At 35.2% G+C, this 7,500-nt stretch overlaps 1 protein-coding gene across 1 annotated transcript in view; it reads right to left on the bottom strand.

Annotated features, from left to right (window-relative positions):
* The window catches only part of LOC122808445 (G-protein coupled receptor family C group 6 member A-like), a 215,064-nt gene that overhangs the window by 157,357 nt on the left and 50,207 nt on the right, over window positions 1-7,500 (bottom strand). The gene's annotated exons all lie outside the window — the stretch shown is intronic.

Here is a 7,500-nt window from a genome sequence, read left to right as displayed (position 1 = left end):
TATTTTTACTACACACTCCATCTTTGCAACTATAATTGCAAAACTGATAATTATTTTTCATTTGGAGAGAGAGGCTATATTAATGAAGTCTATAGTCATGCAAGGATCTTTCTCTAGTATGTTTGGTTGTTTTAACTGTCTTTACAAAGTGACAACCTAAAACTGTGGAGTGTAGTCCTTGTTTTTGTACAGATGACTTAAATTGATCTGTCCCAGTGACTTCAGCTTCTGCCCAGAAGTTACCAACCTCTAAACATGGACCCATATCAGTTTGGATTTTTCAAGGGTAGGTCATGCTTACTCAGCTTGCTGGATTTTTTTGAAAAGGTCACCAAAGCAATAGATGATGACAAAATGGTACACACCACATACCTCGACCTGGCCAAAGATTTGATGCAATTCCTCACTCAGGCTAGGTAGAAAAGCTAAATAAACTGGGAATAAACCCATATGTCACCCTCTGTATTTGTAACTGGCTCACAGATAGGACCCAAATAATCAAAATAGGGGATGTTACATCCACAAACAAACAAGTCACTGGTGGAGTCCCCCAGTGCTCTCTGATGTGACTTCCCCTGTTTTGGCATCTACTTTTTCTGAAGTAAAAGCCAATACCAAAGAACTCCATTTTATTAAGTTTGCAGATGAACGCAAGCTAGGAACAGTCCAAAAGATTTAATCATCCTGCAGGAAGGTTTGCTTCAAATAAATAACTGGCGACAAAATCATGGACTGAAACTGGATGCCAAAAAATACATTAGTGTAATCTTTGGGAAGTCATCTAACCCAGAAAACCAACACATTGACAATATGTACCTAAGAGATGATCTACTTATTTGGCATTTGGGAACTTATGTGGAGAGTGACTTAATTTTTAAACGACATGTAGCTATTGTTGTAAGAAAGTCCTTCTATATTGCACAGCTTATATACAAAGAGATTGTGTCTAGACCTAGGGATGTCATTGCCTCCCTTTACTCAGCCTCATTAGGCAATAATATAATGCCCCCTTTAGCATGTAACTGTCCAGACACATGCAACAACTGCAATGCCCACAGAGATACCTACTAAAAGGATACCCGGCCTAAACAGCATGCCCTAAATGGACTGACTAAAAGTCCTGTCACTATACTCTGTATCCTTCAGAATGCTAAGAGATGGCCTGTGTCTGGCATACAAGTCATCCAGTGACCCATTACTAATGGATTTACTGCACATCAGCAAGTCAGATGGCATCAGAAATATTCAGTCTAGGGATATAAACCTCTTCTGCAACATCAAGAGAATAGCTTGGAGGGACATGTAGGGACATGTATATTTTACTCCAAAGGCAGAAGGACTTAGTTAACGATCATGAGGTTGCATTCTTTGGTCGAGTGGGTTGTTGCAGCTTTAATATACGAATACTGGCTCATTCCTCACCTATAATGAAGGATAACTTATGTGCACAGGACTCAAGTGTGTTTGTAAGTGAAAGTGATTTAAAAATTGTTAATTTTTTTAAATTTGGTATTGTCAGAAGCAGGTGAAAGCCTGTTAAGACAGGGTACTAAGTTTGTCCCCACAAAGATAGCAACATTAGCAGAGGTTCTTTTAGAAGTAAAACAATTTTGTAGAACAATACAATGTATAGTTTATTGTAATAAAAGAAGGACCCCTGCTGATGTTTCTGAAATACATAACGATAGTAATGAGGAAGACAACGGTAAACTGTTAAATCTTTCCATTTATGAATTCAATTCACTTTTTTGTGAAGAAGAAGAACCAAATGCAAATGATGTAAATGTACTGGGTATAGTAAATTTACTGTTTCAGTTTACCTGCTCTTAGGAACTTTGTACCACCTAAATGTTCTGCTGCAGTGTGTATGTTTGAACAGTTGTTGTATAAAAAGGTGGAATTTGAATACAAAAGCATGTAAGCAATTTAATTTGAAAAAATCAGAATGGGATGAATTGAATACGTTGAGGGGTGTCTTAAATGATTATGTGTTCAAGCAGGCTGACAGGGGAGGCAACTGGGTTATCATGTCAAGGGTTCAATATGACAAGATGGTTTCAGAGCTATTATTGGAGGTGGAAAATTATGTCAGATTAACTGAAAATCCAGTTATTCAGTTCAACGGTGAACTCCTTGAAATATTGGAGAGGGTGAAAGACTGTTTTTTTTGTCAAGTGACGATATTAAAAAATGATTTATTGTGAAACCCTGTGACCCAATCTTTTATGCCATCCCCAAGTTGCATAAAGGTCTAGCAAGTCCCCCAGGGAGGCCTACAGTCTCTGGTAGCAACTAAGTTTTGTATAATGTGGGGGTCTTTTTAGATTCAGTGTTTAAAGAATTTTGGGAAAAGATTCCAGCTCATGTTAAAATACTCAATGCCTGTGTGAGGTTGTTAGAATGGTAAAATGAAAGGAGGATTTTTATTGGGTTGTAGTAGATGTGAGCTCTTTGTATACCAATATACAATCTAGATGGGGACTGGAGGCCATTTGGAGTATTATGGGGGGTGGGCCTCAAACTGCTCTTATTGTAAGGTTGCTTGAATTTTGCTTGACTCAGTTATTTTAAGTTTAATAACACAAATTTCCTTCAAAGGAAGGGCACAGCTATGGGTGCCCCCTATGCGCCAACTTATGCAATAATTTATATGGGTTTTTTTGAAAGGGAATTCATTTATGGCACTGAATTTTATAGGGAACATGTGGTGTTGTATAAAAGATTCATTGACGGTTTGTTTTTATCTGTAGGGGTCACCCTTTGGAATTTAGGGCATTTCTAGTAGATTTGAATAAGAATGTTCATGGCTTGAACTTTTCCATGACAGAGGGAAATTCCACTATGCAGTTTTTGGATGTAGAGTTTTATATTGATAGGGTTTCCAATGTTCAACATAGGCCATTTAGGAAACCCACAGCAGTTAAGTTTTTGTATGCCAAGACTATGCAGCCCCACCTTATAAACTTATTACCTTTGGGTGAGTTCCTGTGTATTGCATGTAATACCTCAGATAGTAAATGTAGAAGTGAGTTTTTGTTAGAAGGCAAGAAAAGATTGACTAAGAGAGGGTATACAGAAAGAGTTTTGGATAGGGCTTTAAGGTGTACCCTTAAAGAGGTGAAAGAGCACATGTGATTTATAATAAAGAACCATGTGTTATGAGGAATCTTAAGCCTTCATATTCCGGTAGGGATTTGTATTTTGTATCTAGATTTCTCCATTTTCTGAAATTATGAGAAGACTGATTATGGAAACTTGGCACATTATTTGTTTGGATGAGATGGTGGGGGAGTTATTCCCTGGGTTGGTAAAGTTTTCATACAAGGAGTATTTGAATTTAAAAGAATAGTTGAACACACCGTTATACATGGATGTAAATCTGTTTCTAAAGGAAGGTTTACGTCCAATTCATGTGGAGTGGTATATATTGTAAGGTGTGGATGCAAGATGATAAAATGGTATATTGGGCAAATGAAGAGGGCAGTCAAAGTTAGAATTTTGGAACATCTTGGTGACATTCACAATAAGAAGTTTAGGAGTCCTGTAGGTGAGCATTTTAATAATGAACATGGAGGGAGCAACAGTTCTTTCTTTTTTAGTATATTATTTCAATCCATTTCATATAGGGGGTGGTTTGAGCCAGAAATTAAATATATTGGAGAGTAAAATGATTTTGAATTTTAGAATACTTTATCCTAAGCGTCTGAATTTGGAGGTCAACTTAAGTTAATATTGTATTTAATATTTAGGATCGTGTTTGATGTTTATTTATTGGCTTACTTATTTATCAATATAAATAATTAAATAGGTGTTCTTTTTATAATGTATGTAAAATACTATTCTTATAAAGTGCATATATAATTAAAGCAAAAATATAACATTAGCAATGTATATGTGGTAGAATGATGTGTATTATAGATATCCAACCTCCAACAATGCTACCAACATAGCCCCAGACACTTCAACCCGTCTTCTAGGAGTCTTCTAGGAGTAATAATAGATAATAACCTTACTTTTGATGATCACATTAACTCAACTATAAAGACAGTCAACAAAAAACTAGGCACTCTTTACAGAATCAAACCTTTTCTTTCCCCTTCAGCCAGAATAACTATTGCCCAGACCCACCTTATGTCTACCCTGTTCTATGCTTCAGCAATATATACCAATCTATCAAAAAACAATCTCACCAAACTTTCCACCAGTTACAATAACATAGCCAGATTTGCCACTGGCACCACCTTTAGAACTCACCAAAGTCTTAACCTAAAACAACTGGGATGGCTAGAACTGCAGAACCAACTACTTTATCAACAAATTGTTATCACCCAAAAAATCCTTTACCACCCAAAAAATACCCCTATCCTCACTAACCTGATTTCACCCTACAAAAATCTTGCTATGCTATGCTCATCGAATAAGCTTCTAGCTTCCTCTATTAAATCAAATAACAAAGCAGGAGATTCACTTTTCACCAACACAGTAGGGAAAATCTGGAACCAGCTTCCTACTGAACTTTCCTCCCTTGCTTCCACTATTCTGTTTAAAAAGCATCTGAAAGAATATCTTACAACTCACTGGCTATGTCCCTGCTCCAACCCAGACTGATATCTCTTTCACCTCCTGCTCTCTCTATACTTTTCTACTCTTCTGTCTTATCTCCCCTATCTCTATTTCAAAAAAAAAAAAAAAGTTTTTCTTGTTTTTGGCTTACTGTATTTAATCTTAGCTTAAAGCTACTATCCTACTCTGTAAACATTTTTTTCCACCTATCTAGCTAATGCACTATGTAGCTAATGTACAGTAATTCCACTTGACTATTACTATATATTGTATTATTTACTCTCTGCAGATGCTTGGAGCTTTTCTCCCCGGGCCTCTACTGAAAATGGACATGTATCCAGTTAGACTAGCCCGGTCAACAAATGTAAAATAAAAAAAAAAAAATAAAATAAATATTGTGCACTTTAAGAATGTAATGGACACTAATGCTGGGGTTCACCTGGTATAAATTGTTTGAATGCAAGGAGTGCTGTATCCTTGAAGGCGAAAAGCCGAGGTACCAGATGGTTGTTATTAAAAGTTATTTGGTTTAATCGCTGGTGTCCACTGTGTGTTTTTTTATTATTTTTGCCTGAGGACAGAGCTTGTTTTTTGCTATATATATATTACCAGCCATGGGATAGATAAGGCCAATCTCTAATTAAATGGGATAGGTTATTTCAAGTACAAAAGGGAAATTGGATAACCTTAGAATGGCCTACAAGGGCAGCTAGCCTAGTACTTACCTATGAACCTATAAATGACCTTGTGTAGTAGAATTTTGCAATACATTTCACTAAAGTCTACATATTTTACACTTCCTCTTTGATAATGTGCTTATCTTTTTCTATAATTTTTGTCACACTATCTTTGGAACTTGTGTTTGATTAGTATTCCATATCCCTACTGGAAGCAGGAGCAGTTATGTGCTATTTGGTATTCAGAGATTATGATAATTAGATATCCACATTTTTAGCTGGATGTATGTCCATTTCAAGGGCCTTTGTTCCCATTTTCAATGTCTGTAGGTTGAGAGATATTCAGTGGAAGTGAAATAATATTACAAAGCCATCAGATATCATGGCTATAATTGCATGGAAGGGATGAGTTTAGCTGGATGAAAGTAACTGACCCTCTTTTTAGTTTCTCAATTTAAATGGTCACTATCTGGCTTTGGAGGACTAGTATATGTTTGTGAGAAGTAAGATGGGCTACTTAACTGAACACCTGATATGCACAGAGTAGGCATAACTGCTGTGCCTATCTTCTGTGTGGAAACTGACTATTTGATTGCTGCTGTGTGTTTATTATTTTACTTTGCAGGACTACTGTAATTATATGAAGAATCCTGCAATATTTTAATGAATGGCAACATTTTGTTTTAACACAATTAGATGTCAAAATTGTGCATAGAAGTAGCTATAACTGTTTGGTGGGGGGTTGTCTGTAGGTAAATAACTGACCCTGTTGTATTTTTCTCAGTTTAACAGTCATCTATAAATACATAAGGGATAAAGTTATAATTTCTTTAAGTTTCCTCACAAACATCAGAGGGATGCATGTAGTGTCATTATAACTTGTATAGCAACACTACTGCCTCTAGAAGTAAGAAGTTTGAAACATTATTGAAATTGTTTTTTTGTTTTCCTCACAATAAAGCATCTAAAGCATGTACAAGTGGGAATCTTTTGGGGGACAGAAAATAAGCATGCTGTTTATATATAACTGACAGCAAATCTGTTGTGTTCCATTTGTTTTTTCAGTTTTGTCTCAGTATGACATTAGAAGTGCATACAGAAGGTGTCTGTCTTCCTTTGGGGAGTAGAAGGGGAAGAGACATTCTTTATATAAGTATGATAGCAGCAGCAGTATCTTGAAATATAACTGTGGGCAGATGACTAACTTGCCCATTTGGAGCCCCAGAGTGAGACCCTCATTTGGTGACCCACAAAGACATAAAAAAAAAAATATATATATATATATATATATATATATATATATATATATATATATATACATATACACACACACACACACACACACATATATATATATATATATATATATATATATATATATATATATATATATATATATATATATATATGTGTGTATATATATATATATATACACACATATATATTTGAACAGGGGTGGATAAAAATACCTTGACAATAACTTTTCACAAAAATGTAAGAGACAAAGAGGCCCAACTCACTCTGTGGCAGCAAGTGTTAAAAAGCAAGTCCAAACAGGAAAGTTTATTGAAAGTTTAATGCACTTTCACAGTTTATCATGAAACTGTGGTGTGATGCATAACCAAACACAACATTGGTTTAGCAATTTAAAGAAACCACACAGTCAGCTTTCCCTTAACATATTAATAATAAAACATGACAGAGTAGCATACTTTTTATGCACAAATGTTTAAAACACTATTGGACACAATCATCAGTTCCAGGGTGTTGTGCATGATTTAACAGTTACTATTCAAACTAAAATACAAGACATTGCTTTCAGTCAAAAAGTCTACAGAAAAAAAATGCATCCAGGAAGAAACACATGCAAATAGAAACTAACTGATATACATTAGAGCAAAGCAAATATATAATGAACTTGCAACCAAACCATTTTAAAAAATTCTTAAAGAAATTGCATTCATTAATTCAGCTAATAATATATGGAAAATGAATTACAAACTCATCTGTCCCCCATAAAACAGAGTAGCATTGATTGAAAGTTCATCAAGTAATACATAAAAAGTCTTGATGAATTAAGAACTCATATCCCCTGCCATTGAACAATGTAACATACATTTAAAGTCCAAGTCCAGTCAGTACAAATAATAACTAATAATAAATGAAAACAGCCTTGATGAATTAAGAACTTGTATCTCTTTATTTCCCTTAACAATCCCCCATAAAACAGTGAAAGGCCATTCAGTAGACGTAATCGAGT

Source organism: Protopterus annectens, chromosome 8.part0, assembly GCF_019279795.1.
Source record: "Protopterus annectens isolate FY-2018-M chromosome 8.part0, PAN1.0, whole genome shotgun sequence".
Taxonomy (NCBI): Eukaryota; Metazoa; Chordata; order Ceratodontiformes; family Protopteridae; genus Protopterus; species Protopterus annectens.
This window is presented reverse-complemented; position numbering and strand designations above follow the sequence as displayed.